The 20,875-nt window shown below is 37.8% G+C and overlaps 1 protein-coding gene across 1 annotated transcript in view; it reads right to left on the bottom strand.

The window, feature by feature from the left end:
* Positions 1-20,875, bottom strand: part of cnr1 (cannabinoid receptor 1) — a 39,015-nt gene that overhangs the window by 16,870 nt on the left and 1,270 nt on the right. The gene's annotated exons all lie outside the window — the stretch shown is intronic.

Below are 20,875 nucleotides of genomic sequence, written 5' to 3'. Positions count from 1 at the left end.
TCCATTACTTAAAAGTCCCAGTCAATGGTCTGATGAAAATGAAAGGCTGAAAACAATGTTTTACAATGTCTAGGATAATCCTATATGCTAGAGACCAATGTCTACACCAGCCATGTCTATGAACATTTACAGTACAGGAATGGAAACGAATCTTCTCTCATGCTTTAGAACGTTTATACATTTTGTTTCTCTAAGGCATTGGTGTCTTTCTTCCATAATCAGGATCTCTAACCATTGCACGTACTAGCTATCAGGTTATGGATCCAGGCTTTTGTTATTTTAAGAGATCTGTGAAAGGATTAAGGTCGATCAAAGAGCCAGGCCATGTGTGAGAACAAAGAGGCATAGCAACCTCCTAGAATACTGAGATGGCAATTCCCAAGCTTACAGGAAAAAAACTTTTCAAACTGAATTTGCAGAATGGAACTTGAATAAGCAAGAACCCAACTCATGTCTATCTACAAGTAAAAGAGGCTGGTGAACACTGCAGGAAGAGAGGTTAAGGGCCTGTAAGTATATAGGCTCATTGCCAACAACAGCAAAATTTGATGAAGAATGCAGAGCGATTGCACATTAAAGCATCATATGTAAATATACACGAGTATAGATTTCCTTTTGGCTACAGGAAGGAGAAACACATTCTCTATAAGTGTTACTTTGAAACAGACATCTAACTGATATTGGTAGTGATTCCTTAGCTATTTTTAGGGAAGGCAAGCTTCTTGTGTTGTGGTTCTGTTGTTTAAAATTGGAGATTTAAAAGTGCTGTTGTAAATGTCACTGTATTTTTATTGTGTTTTCTACCTCTTTTTTATTGTGAGATGTTTTTGCCTTCGGACTGTGATCACAGCTACAAGAAGCAGATTTGTTTACTATATGAACACTTCTCCCCAGCTCCTTTTCCCTCAAAATGAAAATAGTAATTCTATGCAACTTTTTAAAGGTCAGTCCATCATTTTATTTATAACTTGCACTTCTCCAAAGACCCAATGAATTTTACAGGACTAAAACACTCAAGTAAAAATCACATATAACTAAAGCATACAAAATTTAAGATCAAAACAATATAAAAATTTTATAGAATGTTTTGTTGTGTACCTTCCAAGTCATTTTCACTTTATGGTGACCCTATGTCATATCCTTATCATATTTTCTTGGCAAGATTTGTTAAAGGGGGGGGGGGGTCCTTTGCCTTCCTCTGAGGCTGAGACAGTGGTGAATCTATACCAGGCATGGGCAAACTTCAGCCTTCTAGGTGTTTTGGACTTCAACTCCCATAACAGCCGGTAAGCTGTTAGGAATTGTGGATTCTTATAATTCCACAGCATTGAGCCAAGGCAGTTAAAATGGTTCTATAGTGTAGAATTCACCCAGTGTGAGTTGCTCAAGGTCACACCTTTGGGTTTTAATGGCCAAGCAAGTATTCAACCCTGTTTTCCAGATCCAAAGTCCAATGTTCAAACCATGACACTATCTACACCAGCAATTTAAAAGCACATAAAAGGTGCATTGAAAAGTTATGTTTGGTTGGACCCTGGATCTCTTCGTCCTTAGGGTCACACATCATGGACCTGCATTTCTCTAGACTCTCAAAATTTAATTCCAGCTATTTTGGCAACTGCCTCTCATAAAAGAACCTTCATGCCAACTTTCTTAGTGTGATCCCAGTGCAAACTTTAAAATCATTTTTGTGTATAGAAGCGATGGAAGAAATATCCTTTGTGCCAATTACCAAAAATAATGAGACTACATCTGGAGAATGGTTGGAATAAAATATCACCATGTGGCATTTTGACAGAAAAAAATGTATTTTTATATCTGTGCAAGATGACAGTTGATTTTATGGAGAATTCTTTAAAAACTAAGGTAGAAAGCAGCAGTGCTGGCAATGCGGAACATGAAGTACTTACCTTTGTTTCAGCACTAGCTCATCAAAACAAGGTTGATATTTTGTCTTTTAAAATAAAGTTAACAATGCAATCCTATAAATTAGAAGGATTTATAGTTCAATGAGGCTCATTCACCTGTAAGTCAGTAAAGGATGACAGCCTTATTATATCAAGTATAGGAGGTACAGTAGAATCTCACTTATCCAAGCTAAACGGGCCGGCAAAAGGTTGGATAAGCAAATATCTTGGATAATAAGGAGGGATTAAGGAAAAGCCTATTAAACATCAAATTAGGTTATGATTTTACAAATTAAGCACCAAAACATCATGTTATACAACAAATTTGACAGAAAATAGTTCAATACACAGTAATGTTATGTTGTAATTACTGTATTTAGGAATTTAGTACCAAATATCATGATATATTGAAAACATTGAATACAAAAATGGCTTGGATAAGTGAGACTCTACTGTATATGCTTTTCAAATGCTTTATAATGAGAACTATTGGCTCAGTTTACATCATTAAAATGATTATTTTTTAGGAAATCTGCATATTTATTATACTGTGAATATTGTTTAATATTATAAAAGTTGTTTTGCATTTGATAGAATTAAATTTAGCAGCTTTGAATCCTCATAAGTTGGATTATTTATGAACATTCAATGGCACAACACCAACTCAGTCAATCCATTTCACTATCACAAACATAATATAGTACAGATCTGCACAAACTCCGGATTGTGCAAAAAAGAGTGCTATGTTCCTAAAATGTACAGCACAAACCAGTCTCACACTCAGAAGTCCACTGCATTCAATGGGAGTTTCTTTTGAGTTAAGCTGATGTAAGAATGCAGCCTAAGAACATTTCTGAAGATATGTGATGATAAATGTGTAATCAATGTAGCATGCACAAATGTTCATACAGTGGGCCTAACGTATTTGCAAGATTCTGGTACCCATTGTGGATATGAAGAAAGGCAGACAATTATGTCCCATATTATTAAATGGTGGTTTCAGCACATCCTCATTCGTTTCACTGCCTTTTACTAATATGGGGCACAATGATCCATGATTTCTGGAAATTGTGCAGAGCCTAAAGGACCACTTTAATTGCTCTCATAAAGCACACTGACAACTCAAATTTATTTCCTAAAATTTAACATAGAGTCAATCCTAAATTGAAATGTGCTCATTTTTAAGAGAGTACAAAAATGCTACTAAACAATTTAGGTCACTGGGTAATCACCCCATGTGCACAGTCTTCCTCATTCATAATACAGGGGAGTGTTTTACAAGATGTTTTAACATTTTATATAAGTTAACTGTTTACTTAACTTTGTCTAGACTTGTTTCTACAATAGAAGAGATTACTATTTAAATCATTCAGTAGCAGACAGGGTTAGAAATAAAAAAAATTCCACATTTTCATTATGTTTAAAAAATCAGCAACAAAGCTGCAGTGAATATAATTTGTCAGTGAACTCAGGTTAAATACAATTTCACTGTCTTTAAAGGATAAACATTTGCTAAAATTGTGTCCATGTTTAAAACAAATAAAGCCTCCAGATTCCCTACTTTATTTTTTAAAGTTCCCATCCAGAGTTTAGCAAAATACTACTCTGTATGCATATGCTCTGCCAGCTCCATGGTTAATGGGATCATGACAGGCAAATCCCATATTGCATTTCAATGATCCTTCCTCAACACCATATTTTTGCATTTAACTTATTAAAGTAATTTTTAGGGCACTGTACTGCAGAGAAAATTTTCTTTGAAAGTACCAGGAGTTCATTAGTTTAGACTTTGGGGATGCTGCCGACATTAATTTTGTTTGCTGCTGGGAATATCATTATTGCAAATCACTGACAATGTTGAAAAAGGCACCTATTAAAACAGCAGTGGAAATTTATTAAAGCCGAATCAAAACAAATCATTCAAATTATAGTGAAAGGCATTTCATTGGAGGTTTATTTATACAAATTAGGCATATACACTTTGAGATTTTGATAACCAATGAAGGTATTTCTAGATTGATGATTCACTGGAATAGGTCCCACTTGTCTTGGCCCCCTTTAATATGATTTACCCACTCTCCAAACAATTATTTTTGATAGATGTGATGCTTCTGTTGGCATGATTCAGTACCAGAGATACTAGATTATTACTTTCTAAAATGAATGGCAACCAGAAAGGGGAACACTCAACACCTGTTTTACTTTCCAAACAAACAAACAAGGGAAGGTGAGCATGCATAGCCTTAAAAAACAAAACTAAAGCAACCAAGCTTAGAGAGGAAACATGTTGCAGGCTCATTCTTCTTCTCATCTCCTCCCTTCCTCATCTCCCTCAGTCAGAGTCACACAGTTAAAAAATTGCTTCCAGTGATGTCTAAAGTGGGAAACTATGGTGAATACTGGTCTGGATTTGTTTCCAAGTCATGGCTTATTGTATCATTCAATACAAGGGTAACAATTAGCCATGCCATCATATTTCTGATTTCTATGCATGCTTGTGAAAGCTGGACAATGAAAAAAGCTGATGGAGGAGAAATCAACTCCATGGTTCTGTGGATACAATAGATAGCCAAAATGACCAATAAATGGATCCTAGAGCAAATCAAACTGGAACTCTCTCTGGCTGCATCTACACTGCCCTATATCCCAGGATCTAATCCCAGTTTATATGTTTATCCCAGATTATCTGGTACCATAGACTCAAATAATCTAGTTCAAAGCAGATAATCTGGGATCAGATCCTGGGATATAGGGCAGTGTAAATGGGGCCTCTAAACAGTGAAATGATTAAACTGAGATTTTGGACAGATCAAGAGAAGACATAACTCATTAGAAAATACAATTATTCTTGATAAATTGGAAGGCAGTAGGAAAAGAGGAAGATCATATCACAGGTGGACAGACTTACCCAAAGAAGCCACAGTACTGGTTTTGCAAGATTTAAGTAGGGCTGTTGATGACCAAAAATTGCCTGGGGGTGGGGTGTCTTTCATTCATTGTGTTGCCATGTGTTGCCATCTATTTCATGGCAATTAAGAACATGATTTCAATTTGCAATGCTAAACATTGAGGGTTAGATCCAAACTGAGGTGGGTTAGAAGAGGTGGTCTTTCCCTTCCCATGCTCCCCATCACAGGTACTCTAGTTCCTATATTTCATACTCCACAGAGCATCCTGAGATGTTGAAGAATGGGGTGTATAGTATCCCCAGATGAAATGGGAAGGATTCTCCCATAACAGGCAGAGAAAACTTCTACACGTAGAACTCCTTCACCTGTGGAAGATTGCTTCTGGATCCAAGCCAGCTGCCTGTTTCAGTGGCTGACACCCCGTTGGTTAGTTCCACCTTCAAGAATACAGAAGAGCTTGGAAAAGTTTTCTCTTTTTGCATCTGGATTATAGTTCCAAAACTTTCCCAAGCAACATGGCCAAACTCATGACAACTTTCCCAAGCCCTGCGGTGGAATTTTAGTGTTCCTGAACAAAGAGACTACATTGAGGCTAACAGCCACTTTCAGTTTGTTTTCAGTTGGCAGGATCTACACTACAAGATGAATCCCATTGCTGTTTCCAAATAGCGGACACACATTAAATCAGTGGAACTCACATAACTGATGAGTACAGTTCCCAATGTACTGAATGAGTGTACTCTATAGTAAACCTTTTCAATCAATTATTGAATGGCAACTCAACATGTAGTTACATCTGATTGGTTTAATGGGTTTACTCTATTCAGAACTAACAAAATAAGTTAGGTTCTCGTGTTATTTAATGAGTCTACTCTAATTGGGTCTAACATTGGATTTAGCTGTAGGTTAGGAACATTTTAGATCCTGTAAAATCAATGAGACTTGCATTACCCAGGACTAAAGAAGGAAGTCACAAACAGTTGTATTTTTAAAAGAATTAAGAATCCCTTTGCAATGGGACGAACAATGAGAGACCCACCAGTTTGTGGAGGACACCAAATAAGTGAAGATGAAGAAACCCTAATGATTAGTCTAAACCCAACTTATCTACTTCTTTCAATAAAATTCATCTAAAGTTAATTAATGTCATATTCACATCTTCTGATAACAAATCCAATAAACTAATATTGCAGTGAGGCAATAAATATGTCATTTTTTTGTCTTGAATCTGCTAAACAATTTCATCATGAGTTTTTGAATACAAGTGATTTATGACAGGAAGAAAATGTTTAGAGGGAGATTTTTGGAGTTTTAAAGTGTTTGCATGTTATTTCTCTCCATCTTCACTTGTTTTCCTCCACAAACTGTTGGTTCCTTCACTGTTCATGCTAGAAGCAAATTCATTTATGGCTACATCATTTTAAGAATTCTTGTATTAAACTTTCTCTTTTGTTAAAAGTATACATTTATTATTCTCCTTTGCTTTAATAAATTGTCCATACATACTTTTCTTTCAATTTTTTTTCTTAGGAGCTCTGGGTAACCAAGACTGAACTCCTCAATCATAAAGCATACAATTCCTATTATGGCTACTCTTTTGGCTATCCAAATTTCCCTGTATACTAAGTATCATCAGTTGAGCTAGCATGAGAAAGGCAAAAATTTGTCCCTAGTACTATGTTAACTTTTTGGCCTGGAATTTCAGTCCATAATGATTCTATATATATTCTATTGAAATTTCCAATTTATTTACCTTTCTGCCTTCCTACAAATATAAATCAATGCCATTTCCATGACCGGCTTCGGTTTGCTATGCTGGCTGGGGATAATGGAAGTTGTTGTACTCTCTCTCTACTCTCTCATTTCTGACTATCATGGTCACCTATCCCTTAGGCTTAGCGTTTCCAATTTACTCAGTAACTCTCCCATGCATTTAATATTAGATATTACAGCTCACCTTAAATTTAAATGTATTTTATGCAACCCTCCCCTCCTCAAAATGTTATTTGTCTTTTATCATTCCAGCTCACCTTACATTTAAATGTATTTTATGCATTCCCCCTCCCCAAAATGATACTTGTCTTCACTGCAATTTCCACTTTATTTTAACTATTAAGATAGCTTCTCGACAGGATAAATAGTCTAGAACTGTATGTTCTTTTGGTTCCTGTCTGCTTTGCCCTGGAAATCAATTGAAACCAGCTCTACAGTAACAGCTGTTCTGCAACAGGAAATCTCTCTTTCAGAAATCTAGGGCACAATCCACTGCACCAGAGCAAATCTCCCCAGGACTCAATTGAGTCCTTTAACTCCTACTCGTTTCTCCTGTTGCCGTTATGAGAGGCACATGCAGTGCTGAGCATGATGCGACCTGATAAGCCATTATCTGCTATAGATCTATGAGCAATTCATAGTGATCCATCCAGTTCACTTCACAGGCTGAATGTTGCCTTGCTTTACTCTAGGGCAGGCCTGCACAGCTTAGCAGTAGTAGGGAGCTGAAATTAAATAGACTAAACCTTTTTGAGCAGCAGACAGGTTTTTAGCGCCTCATTCAGGGTTTATGAGAAGGTGCCTTTCCCTCAGAGCAAGCAGCAAAGTTGATTAGTCTTGATTTCCCCACCTCCCTTCAGCATGGTGGCAAGCTGCAGTCCTTTTCTGAGGGAAAGAAGAAGCGCCTCAGTGCTTGCCTCCACTGCTCTTCCTTTCTCTTTGCCTCTGAGTTGCCTCCCTTGTCTCCTTCTCCTCCGGAAGGAAAAACCGCCAACTCCACATGACTCTTTTCCCTCACTTGTGAGAGAAAAACATAGCTTCATCATGAAGATCCTGCAACAACTTTATGGTGAATCTAAGTTTCTCCCTCACACGTGGGGAAAATGAGCAGTGCGGAGTTAGTGGTTTTGCCACCGGATGAGAAGGAGCTGATGAGGCAACTCAGAAGCAAAGAAAAAGGAAGAGCAGCAAAGGCAAGAACTGAGGCACTTCTTGTTTATCACCTTCCCCCTGCCTCTAAAACAGCCATCTAAAGGTACATTTTAACATAACCTAGAACCCAAAATTCCATCCCCCTGAAAAAAGATCCAATACGCCTTAAAATTTCATTCCTGCTCCCCATTACTTTAACCTAGTCCAACAACCTCCAATGGAGACCAGCACTTCCAGCATCCTGACTGGTGATGCCCCCTTACTACAGGTTAGTTTGGTAACTTTGGCACATAGAAAAACAAATAGAGGTAAAAAAATTCGGAGGGAAAAAGGTGGGCTCTAATGGCTACTCTGCTGTAGTATTACATGTGACCTCTCTCTCTAAGGCTTAGGCTCAGGGCCTCTGAAGGCTGCAACAAATCCTCAGGGCCACATGTTATGCAGGTCTCTCTAGGGTCTACTTTTAATCATATATACATTTACATTTTATTAAAATCCATCTGTATGGATCTGACTTAATAGGCTACTACTTCTGTGAGCCTTTCTAGACCATCTATTCACAAGCCTAGATTTTTTTTAAAGCAGCTCCTGATGGTGGTGATAACATTTCAATGACCAACCCACTTTAACTTGGGTGAACTTCATGGCTAATTCAAATGAAATTGCCATTTTAAGATGCTGGTTCCCAAAGTAGTAGCTCCAACCACATCACAAGTGGCAATGGGTGGCTTTCATGTCAGTGAAACAGTTGGGCTGTACCAACACTCCAGAGTTAAGAGCCATCTGACATCTCATTAACTACCGTGACTCAAAGATACAGAATTCTTGGATTCGTAGTTTTGTAAGATATTTACCCTTCAAATCCCATGACTCCATAGGATGGAGCCCATGGCAGTTAAATTGGTGTCATCATCTATAAATCTGCAGTGCAGATGGTCTTTTGGTCAGCTTTGGCTTTTAGTCCAAATTTAATAGAGTTATCCAACACTAGATGGAGTGACTGTAATCAGTGTAATATTTTCTAAGTGGAAACAGAGATTTTCCATGACAAAAAAGCTAAAGGCCAGATGAACTCCCTCCCCAGCGATGTAAGGTCAGCTCCCTCCCTTTTGGCCTTCAGAAGGAAAGTGAAGACCTGGCTCTGGGATCAAGCTTTTGGATAACTGTGCAGTGCAAGAATGGATGTCTAAAATGTACAATTACCTTGGAATGGCTTTAGACCACAATGTTTTGGTTGGTGTGATTTTTAACTGTTGTAATGTTTAAATGTTATGTCTAAATTTTTAAAAATATTTAATGTTTTAAGCTTTGATTTTATATGTGTTTGGGGCATCGAATTGTGCCATGTGTAAGCCGCCTTGAGTCCCCTTTGGGGTGAAAAAGGCAGGGTATAAATGGGGCAAATAAATAAATAAATAAACTGGCAGTACCACCATTCTCTCCAATCATAGGTTTCCATTCTTCTAGGGATCCATATAAGTCTCTTATTAGGCTGCCTCCTAAATATTAGACTTCTACACTCTGAAGCCATGATCCAACCATCATGGATTGTTTATCTGAAGTGTATTCCAAAGCAGCCTTTGGGGGCAAAAAACAAAACAATACCACCCCCCCTCAACCCCAAAACTTTCCTGGTTGGCTTTCCCAGAAAATTGAGACTTCAAATAACATTAGAAATAAACTGGTTTAATACTGAAAAACCTTTTTAAAACCCTCAACAATTTAAGGCATTTTCCAATGCAGCACAGCAAATCTACTAATCCATTAAAGTAATTTAAAATAGAGGCAGTAACAGTGTAAATAATTATTTTTAAAATCCATCCCAGTAACTCTAACTGAAGGACAGAATGATTTGATATGTGCCTTCGTAACGATGCTTGTTTCAAGCAGCACCAAGCATGTTGCTTATAACTCTCCTCACTCAACAAGTGAATTAGGAGCCCCCGATGGTATAGTGGACTAAAGCCTCATGACTTGAAGGTTGGGTTGCTGACCTGAAAGCTGCCAGGTTCGAATCCCACCCAGGAAGAGTGCGGATGAGCTCCCTCTACCAGCTCCAGCTCCATGCGGGGACATGAGAGAAGTCTCCCACAAGGATGGTAAAAACATCAAAAACACCTGGGCGTCCCCTGGGCAACGTCCTTGCAGACGGCCAATTCTCTCACTCCAGAAGCGACTCAAGTTGCTCCTGACACGGGGGGGGGGGGGGAGTGAATTTGTTACTCTCATTTTCAACTCTCACAGTTCAATTAATGAATTTAATTGTGCTATGGTTCTCTGCTTTCAAGTCATTTCTGACTTATGGAGACCCTAAGGTAAACCTATCATGCAGTTTTCCTGGCAAATTTGTTCAGAGGAAGTTTGCCTTAGCCTTCCTCTGAGATTATGAAACAGCATGACTTGCACAGTGGGTTTCTAAGGCCAAACAGGGATTCCTACCCTGATCTCCAGAGTCTTAGCCCAAAGCTCAAACCATGACACCACATTGGGCAAAAATTGCAAAAGAGTGATAACCATAAAATGATAACTTTGCAGGTGTATTTTCCATAAAGCCCACCTTGAAGCCCACACAGAATCTAGCTTGAAGCTGTTAGTGTGATCATAGGTGTACAAATGAAAACACAAAATGAATGACAGCAACATTGCTAAGCAATGTCCTCATGTTTATTAGAAAAGATCTCTTTATGGTTACCGAAAAAGCAGAGTTTCAAAAATCCAGTATCAATCTCTCAGTGAAGTGTTAACCTCAGCCTTACAGTGCAGTGTCAACCTTTAGCTATTTTTTGCTTTGCCTCTGACTTAAAAGCTATGACTAACCATTTCAAAGTGTCTTTAATATATCTATAATATATATAGTTCTGGTAAAAAGGAGGGATATAAATGATGACATTTCCTACAAGTGTACTAAAATCAAAACTGTAAAACTTATTTCCAGAAGTAATCTGTATGTGCAAACAAAAACACTTTTGGTAAAACTATCAAGCAATTCCATTTTCAGTAGACCCCCAAAATAGATGTTCCTAAATGCAATGATGTGCTCTATGTTCAGCATAAATATTCCCTGTTGTATTTCATATCCATTTGGGATACAGAAATTTCAAAATAACAAATGAGGGAACATATTTGGCTTTAATATTGACAAAAATATCATTTTTACTCAAGTACCACATTGGGTAATGGTGCACTCCTATATATATATAAAGGGATACATCATCATTGGAATTCTGAAACTGAGTAACTTTAATTCTTCAGTAGAACTTTTTGTCGATATATATATATATATATCGACAAAAAGTTCTACTGAAGAATTAAAGTTTTTCAGAATTCCAATGATGATGTATCCCTTTTAACTTTCACAGATATGTTTTGATACAGAATATTACCAGAGAAGAACTGCTGAAATAGTTTCAAAGGAATATTCAGTGCCATGCAAGTCTAATATGCAACTAGTGATATGACTGTGTTAAGAGGAATCTCAACACTTTATATTTCTTCCTGTGATGTGAGAGTATCCCTGTGTAGGATTGGTATGGTAGTGTAGAAGAGAGGGGAAAGAAACAACAGAATGTAAAAAGAAAAAGAATCCCCTGCTAAAATGAAAATAAAGGCTAATGAGACAGTGACTGGCTATAGATGGAATTTAATCCAACAGCTGTAAAGTTATAACCAAGGAGAAGAGGAAAAAAGAAAGATGCTTGAGATGGCTTAAAGAAGGCTCAATGGAAGAATTTTTAAAGAGCAATTGGAAAAAACACAGAGTGTTTGTAACCTGCAAAACATACAGAGTGTTTGAAGTTTTGGGAAGACATTTCACATTTATTTATTTAGATTTAAACTATATTCTATCCCAAGTGCTTGTATCTTACAAATATTAAAATCCTAAAGTACAGATCTTATAGTAAAACAAGGAGGGTATACGAAAGTTTGAGTATTAGGCTAGGAGTCCAAGTCAACAGGTTTGCAGAATCATAGAATCAAAAGATCACAAGAGCCATCTAGTCCAATCCCTGCCACACAGGAAAGCACTCTTGATATATGGCCATCTAGTCTCTATTTAAAAACCTCCAGAGACTCCACCACAGGCAATGTATTCCACTGCTGAACAGCTCTTGCCATCAGGAAGTTCTTCCTGTCCTGTGTTTTCCTAGATGTACGGCCATGTTCCAGAAGTATTCTCTCCTGACGTTTCGCCCACATCTATGGCAGGCATCCTTAGAGGTTGTGAGGTATAACACATATACCTCACACCCTCTGAGGATGCCTACCATAGATGTGGGCGAAGCGTCAGGAGAGAATACTTCTGGAACATGGCCATACAGCCCAGAAAACACAACCCTGTGATCTCAGCCATGAAAGCCTTCAACAACACATTCTTCCTGTCCACTGTCAGCATCTTGACATCCTCTCTACATAGTAGCCCTACCATTTCCTGGTTTTTCTTTTGCTGTGGAAAACCTATCTAGCAAACCTGAGTTCATTAGTAGCTTAAGCTTTTCTTTCTCTCTACACATGTTGGTTATTATTTTAAATGCCTCTTTGGCAATTTTATCCTTTTTCCATGTCTTGTATATGTCCATTTTATATCTTAACTCCACTGAAAGTTCTTTAAATAGCTATTGTGGTTTCTTGAGATGCCTCTCATTTTCCCCATCATTGGAACTATTTGAAATTGTGTCTTCAATATCTCACTCTCATCCATCATTAACTCCTTGTCTTTCAGGATTCCTGACCATGGGGTCTCATACAGTTTTCCCCTAAGTTTACTGAAATTGCTGCTGCTGCTCAGTCGTTTAGTCGTCTCCGACTCTTCGTGACCTCATGGACCAGTCCATGCCAGAGCACCCTGTTGGCCGTCACCACCCCCAGTTCCTTCAAGGTCAAGCCAGTCACTTCAAGGATACCGTCCATCCATCTTGCCCTTGATCGGCCTCTCTGCCTTTTTCCTTCCATTTTCCCCAGCATCGTGATCTTTTCCAAGCTTTCCTGTTTCCTCATGATGTGGCCAAAATACTTCAGCTTTGCCTCTAATATCTTTTCCTTCAGTGAGCAGCCAGGCATTATTTCCTGGAGTATGGACTGGTTGGATCTTCTTGCAGTCCAAGGCACTCTCAGGATTTTCCTCCAGCACCAAAGTTCAAAAGCGTCTATCTTCCTTCGCTCCTTATGGTCCAGTTCTCGCATCCATAGGTTACTATGGGGAATACTATTGCTTTCACTATGCGGACCTTCGTTGCCAGTGTGATGTCTCTGCTCTTCACTATTTTGTCAAGGTTGGCCATTGCTCTCTTCCCAAGAAGTAAACGTCTTCTGATTTCCTGGCTGCAGTCTGCATCTGCAGTGATCTTTGCACCTAGAAATATAAAGTCTGTCATTGCCTCCACGTTTTCTCCTATTTGCCAGTTATCAATAGGTGTAGTTGCCATGATCTTGGTTTTCTTGACGTTTAACTGCAACCCAGCTTTTGCACTTTCTTCTTTCACCTTGGTTATAAGGCTCCTCAGCTCTTCCTCACTTTCAGCCATCAGAGTGGTATCATCTGCATACCTAAGGTTGTTAATGTTTCTTCCCGAAATTTTAACTCTGGTCTTGGATTCCTCAAGCCCCGCATGTCGCATGATGTGTTCTGCGTACAAGTTGAAATTAACTTTTGTAAAGTCTAGAATGTATATCTATGCTTGATTTCCCCCTTTCCGCTGTATGGCAAACTGGAGAATAATTCTGCACCATTAACCAGGTTATCAGATCTTGGTTAGGATCAGATCTAAAATAGATTACCTCCTTGTTGCCTCTTCCAGCTTCTGGACAATAAAATGCCTGCAATGCAAGTGTGGAATTTTCTGACTTGAAATTCTTGGCAGAGTTTGACCTCCAACAAATATCAGGACAGTTGAAACCTCCCATGACGGATATCAAATCCATATTCGACCATAGAAATCCACTGAGTGTTCTTGGGCAAGTCACATCCTCCCAGACTCAGATGGCAACACCTTGCAAAGAATACCCAAGAACAGCATCACCATAAGTCAGAATCAACATATAGGTGCATAACAAGAACAAATAAAGAAGCTGAGAGGAGGTATAGTGGATCAGACTAAAGGTTTATCGAGTAGTCTTCTGTTCCCATAGAGGCAGATAACATGTCCTGAAGATAAAGCAAGACATGCACATAACCCTCTTATGTTCCCTGGTAACTGGCATTTATGATTAGTCCATGGACAGTCCTATACTTCATTATTTCATCTGTTCTATTTCAAGCCAAGGCTAGATTAGCACTGGAAAGAACATCAAGATGATCAATGAGTCTAGACTAGCAGGGCACAAGCAGAAAGTTGATATCTTTGCTAGCGCACACTAAAGAGATGAACCCAGTCCAGGATCTAGCAAAAATGGGCCAGTAAAGCAACGGAAAGACAGTCAGGGAGATTACAACTACGGTGAACAGCATTTCTCAGCAATCCTCGCTGCCTGAGAGGGGGAGCCTTTAAAAGACTGCATTCTAAGAATCCTACCGTGGGCTCAGCTGCAAGCTATTGCAGGCATTCATAGAGGTGGGATGCAGACAAAAGGGCCTTGCTCTTGAGGAGTCCATTACCAATGAGGTCTTCTTTTCAAGTGAACACTCCTTCACATAACTGCAAGCCTAGCCCATATCATTACAAGACAGCATTCTCTGTTGATGGAAAGAGGCTCTGTTGCCTCTTCTACCTCTGGATGCGGGCAGGAGCATGTGTAAATCTTCCCTGGAGATCCCAGGGTTTCCTGGGACAGTTTGTAAGTCCCTTGACCCAGTCTGTTTCTCTTGGCTATCTGACTGAAAAGGCTACTGTTTGTTCTCTGAAAAAGATTCATGTGGGTGGAGGCTGCTCAAGATCTGACCCAATCAATCGCTACCTCTTGTAGTAGTGGATTTCATAATTCAGCCATGCAGTGAGTGAGGTAGACCTACCTTTTACCTATCTCAGATCTCGAAATAACGATGCAAATGATGCATTTGACCCAGATTAGTTGCTTACCAGTTAAAGGTTGAGAGAAGCCATAATAAACTAATGTGTTTTTTATTCATATATGCAACTGTGAAAATGTTCTTCTGCTAGACAATAATGATGGGAGTATGGATAAAAATTTTATCAGACAGTAGAAATGAGATGCTAGAGGCCTAAGGATATGTTGCAGATGAAGCGATGAATGGATTTATGAATCTGTGGATGTGAGAGGAAAGGGAAAGTCAGCATGAGGGATGATGATAAGGTAATAGAGAGAAATGCAAGACCAAGATCATAAAGGAAACAGGGAGGAAATGAAATTCTCTTCTTCGATCTATAATTCTTCAGATAATTTGGGTAACAATAGCCTAGACATTTCCTTATTTTTCTCCCTGGGGAAAAAACCAAAAACATCTCACTGAGGTTAAAAGGGCTGAATAAATATTTTTATTTTCCATAAATTTGCTTTTGCAGAATGATCAACACATGTCATATAAACGGATAACAAAACTACCACATTTATCATTGGTTTCCTCATCATATTTGACATAGAAGTGTTTTTTGTAAGAATACCGTTCTCAAAGCATTTTCAAGATAAAAATGTTGGAAGTATTAAATCAAACAAATGCAAATTGGTTTTATCAGAGGTCTACAAATAGGTTCATTAACAACAACACAAATAAATAGCTTAGAGAGACAGACATGGTCAGGATCGGGGGGGGGGAGGGAAAGAACGGACTTGAATGTATATAACTACTGATGAGGGAAAATGATGATGTTACATGGTTTTACAGACAGCCTATGTGTGAGGGTAAAAAAATTCAGTAGCTGAATTGTCTGTGTGTATAAAATACACAAACGTATATTTAGGAGGTAAACTAGCACACAAAATCACACTCTTATCTAAAAGTTACACAGACACAAACTAGTATCTGGTCCCTTGAGAGGTGGAAAGCGCATGTCAAGATGCCATCACCTTGCCACTGTTCACCGACAAATGTTATTACATATATAATCTTCTCCATACTTCTTCTGTTTGTAATCCAACAAGTGTGTGGAGTGTGTGTATGTGTTTTAGATGGCACCTAAGGTACAGGGATAGATTTAGCCCTGTCTTAAGGAGATGGCCCGTTTTGCGTAAAAGTGTACAGATGGCAATTAATAAAACTGCCAAGATTTTTTACACTAGCCCTTAAGTCTATACCCATGGAGAAAATTATTGATATAATGTAAGGCTTGCAGGCAAGAAGAAAAACAGCTTTGCACGAAATATACCATTTTTATCATCAGATGAAGTGAGGAACCCTTCCCAGCATACATTTTAAGTCTCGCCATAAGTCTGAATTCAAGTTAAAAGGGTATTCTTAAGGGAAACTAGTAACTGTTGAAACAGTAATACGGTATATTAAGGTACTACCTCAGATTGTTCAAGCATTAATAAATATTTATACAAAAAGGAAAAATGTAGAATATCCTGCTAAGAATGACAAAACATGTATTATCTTAGAGCTTTACTCCTCCACTTCATGATAGTTTTCCATTAAAAGAATGCTTTGTTGTTTGATAAAGAAATGCACAAGATCTTTTCTAAGCACACAAAAAGTATGTATACCTAGCTGAGCAATGAGCTAGAGCATATGATAAATATATAAATACACACACACACACACACTCACACACTATTACTGATACCTGAGTAAATGTTGAAGCAATTCATGGCACAAGTCAGAATACTTCATATCGAAGTGTAAGTAATTAACCCAAAGAATATATATAACAGAAAAACTACCCTATGCATGTCAGCTTAGAAGAAAATAAGGTGAGAGGGCTCCACTGAGATCACTAGTAGATTGACTCTCAATACCCTGCACAAAAATCTCACGTAATACTAAGCAGATATAACCTATTAGCACACTGTGTTGAAAACAGACAGACATGGCTAAAAATACCAATCCCTTACTAATTTCACATAGTCATCAAGGGGAGAAAAACTTTGCAAGCTTTCCTAAAATGCAGGTGTGAAAATCTACTCCATCTGGACTAAAATAGATTTTTGTAGTGTTTCTTAATCAGCACCTTCTACTCCCATCTTTCTAGTGAAGATGACTAATGCAGTAAACATGACAGCTACAGAGCTAAGGTTGCTTCTGTAGGCAACCTGTAAATCCTAAGCATCACCTCTTTTACTCTCAAATGCTGGGTGCTTATGATCAATTTGAGGAAGAAACAATCTAATTTGTTCGTAACCAACATGTGAAAACATCAAGTGCAGAAGAGGACAAGGTTCCTGACCCTTCCACAGTTCAGAAAAAATATAGCTTTTCTTTCCCCACCAGCAGTTTATGATACGCTGCACTGTTGGAAGTTTCCAAAACATTCAATAAAAGCATGTCAGTCTTCTTCTCCACTATACCTAGCAGTATGATAACAAACTGAAATATAACATTAGTGTGATCATGCTGACTTCTAGGAATAAAACATAATAAAAACCTGCTTTGAAAATGCATGAAGCTGAAATGTAACTGAGCCTTCTAACTGTATTTTTTGTCTATTTAAATGAGTAAGTTTTATGAAAAGCTTTCCCAATAAATACAATTTGGGATACATTTTTGTCATGTCTTCCAATCGGCAGATATTTTGGATAAAATAATTGATAAAACAAATTTCTAGAAGCAGATGGCTCAGATTACTATTATCAGTAACATCTCTTCGCATTTTGTTGTTCTGTTGAGACTTATACAACTGTAATTGTATGTACACATTCAAAGACTCATAAGTCCTAGCAACATAAGTTGCTCAGACTGATCAACAGTGTAGGGACAAAAAGGTTATATCTTACTACAACTTACTTTCACATTGATGGCATAAGGCAGTTTTAGGCCTACCTTAGTACATTTGCAAAGCTGTACTTGAATAAAGGACCTGGCATGAAGTCCATTAGAGAGAGAAACAAGAATGGTATTGTTATAATTGAAAGAATCTATTTTTCCTTGGCACCTGTATCTATCTGTAGTTTTTGAACCTATCCATAACTCAGTGTGAGGATTGCTAGTAACACACATTTTAAAACAGTTGTCGGCAATACAATATCCATTTTACAAAAGAGAGAAAAGGGAATAAAAGCATTCCAAGTTTTCAATTTGTACACATGGCAAAAAAAATGAAATGTGTGAGAACGGCACAACAACATCACTGTCTGAAAACGAACAATTTCTAAAACTAATAATGAAAGGGAAGAAAAAAGGCGCACACCTAAAGGGCAAAATTGAATTCCACAGATGCTCTGTAGTCTGATTGATTTGCTGGAGAAAATTCATGAAATCAGTTTGTCTGAAAAGAACATGAATCTCTTAGATTAAAAAAAGGACACCAATCTCCCATAAGAAATTAGTGAGATGTGTGGGAGTGAGCAGATGAAGTAGGCTTGTGCAGTCAGAGAAGGACAAAACAGACTCTCTAAAATGATAGTCGAAACTAGATAATCGTCTGTTATATCCAAGTGTTTCGTCTGCTTAAATGCAAAGGCGAACAAGCCCTCAAAGCTTCATTATGGAAGCAACATTGATATTTTCAGCTTGATCTTAAACAAAGATCTGTCATTACATGAAATCAGGACATTTCAGAAATCATATATAAAATATCAGTTGGATAACTAGAAATCTGTATTTCAAAAATGAAAAGTAAACTTTGTCTGTAATACAGTAGCTATTTAGTCAAGTATTAACATAAAGGACTTAAGAAAGTCCTTTATGCAACCAAGTCAAGACAGTTATGTAAAGGACTACTAAAAAGTTCCAAGGCAAGTTGCAAAACAATCCAATGCAATTCATTGAAAGCAATGAATTTACCTCCAACATGTTTTTAGGACTTCAAGTTAATCTGTAAATCTTGGATAACCCAATATTTTTCACAATATTTTCCCTCAATATTTTTCACAATCTATCTGAGCTGTTACAAGACAACTGATGCTCTTCTATGTGTGGACAGCCTCTCTTTTTCATTAGTTCTGAAATGAAATTATTTGTTTTAGAAATTCTTAAGATCATTTTAGTGAAATCATTCTACATACCATTCTAATATATTCTGAGAGATAACTCTATATGTGCCACTGCTACTAACTCATTTCAAGTCAGTGCAATTTAACATGTTTACATTTGGCTTCAAACTAATTAGACACTTATCCTTTTCATCCTATATACAGTTACCATCGTCCTCAGCCTATGAGGGATCACCTAAGTAAGTAGTAAGTAATATAGTTATTTTACTGTTGCTGCACAATATGAGCTGTCACCACTCTAATGAGCTTTCCCCTCATCTACAGTTTCTAGTACGTTTAATGTGAAAAATAATATATTACAGTCAGCTACCTGTCACGGCATTAACAACCTTATGACTTAAAGGTTATTAAAGATAAAACATGCTATTCGGGCCGGATTCTTCAGGCCAAATAACAAACTGAAATAACAAATAACACATGGAGATGAAGTGGTTTTTTGAGGCAAAGAACAATAACTCTGAAAGAATGTGCATAACGAGTGAGAGGAAAATGGTGCCCTTATACTTATTGTTGCTTCTAAATTTTTTACAAATATGTCTTCACAAGTTTCATAATCCTAGCAGAGAGAATTTTGTCTATCACAGTGTATCTAGATTCTTGAAAATAAATGTACAATTAAACCAATTACAAGCTCTGCTTTTCTTAAAATAAAAAAATAATTGTATTATTCAAGAAAATGCATTAATGTTGATGCTCCAACATTGTTGTACAGTTTAAATTCAATCAGGATGAGGAAAGTGGTGTCAGAGAGTATTATTCCATCGGAAACTTGTTATGTTCCTCGCATGGGAATGCTTCTATTGTAGACTAGCTTATATTTTTGACAAGAAACCTTCCCAAAGAAGAGTTTGCTTGTCAAAATACTTGACACTGAGCACTATCATTTATTCGCTCCACGACTGCTGTATTTAAGGCACCACATTGTGCCAAAGAAGGAGATGGGACTGGATCCTGAACTGTTTTAAAGGGCATACAATGCTCTATGGTTTGCTTCTCTGATGCTTGACAGAACAACTCTGTACTGAGGATAAGCCAAGATAAAGCAAAACACAAAAGAAAACAAGAAGTCAGGGTTGCTTCTTTCTTACTCTTCAAAACCATAGCGGTTGGGGCGTGGGCGGCATGGGGGTGAAGAAGAGATAATACAGGGAAAATCAATAAGAATGTCTTCCATTATTAATCACCAAAGGGTTAGGATTAAAGATGAAACCCTCTATGTCAGACAAAGTCCTATGGGAACCTGGAAGGTTGGCTGCTCTGAGAGCTTCTGTGTGGAGAATGGATGCCTATTAACCATGAAACTACCAGTCTTTCATTTGGAGAAAGCTGTCACTTTTCAAACCCCACATCCCCTTTTATTAAAATTATATCCATTAAAAGGAGTAATGAAATTGAGAGAAAAAACATTTCACAGCCTCTCAGTCTTGCTTGCTTTATTATGTAGTCACACTGCCCTGTTATCTTCTGGGTCACACAATCCATACTCACGAAAGAAAGCAGATTGGTATACAATGTATCATACAGGTGAAAAGCTATGGCTTCTGTAGATGCCGCCCACCAATGTGGGGTTGCTTTTGGGGTGTGGTGCTTTGGCAGGCAGCTTCTACTAAGGAGCCATCACCGATAACAATGATTAAAAAACTAATCTAGACTGAGGTCTCGGGTCAGTATCCAGTCTCCCCATTTAATCACCAATTAATTGCTGTTCATTGGGATCACCTCTGGCATCACTCAAGGAACATTATACTCCTCCTTAACTTGGGAGAGCTTCGTAATACATCCCAGCTCCAGGAACAAACAACCACCGATGTTTATTTGTTTATTTATTATGACATTTATATCCCGCCCTTTTCACCCTGAAGGGGACTCAAGTGGCATACATGGGTGGCATTATTTCATGGCTAGACAGCAAAACAATTAAAAGCAATTAAGCAACAATTTAGAACAACATTAAAACAACATATATAAACATTAAACAACTATTATGCATAGATCCAAAGCCAGATAATCAGATAATCATATTGTTATATTGTTCATCCGGTGCTGTTTTATCCTGGACCTTGACTGTGGCTTATGATCAAAACCAGAGAGATC

Source organism: Anolis carolinensis, chromosome 1, assembly GCF_035594765.1.
Source record: "Anolis carolinensis isolate JA03-04 chromosome 1, rAnoCar3.1.pri, whole genome shotgun sequence".
Classification (NCBI taxonomy): Eukaryota; Metazoa; Chordata; class Lepidosauria; order Squamata; family Dactyloidae; genus Anolis; species Anolis carolinensis.
Note: the sequence above shows the minus strand (reverse complement) of the source record. Positions and strands in the feature narration are given on the sequence as shown.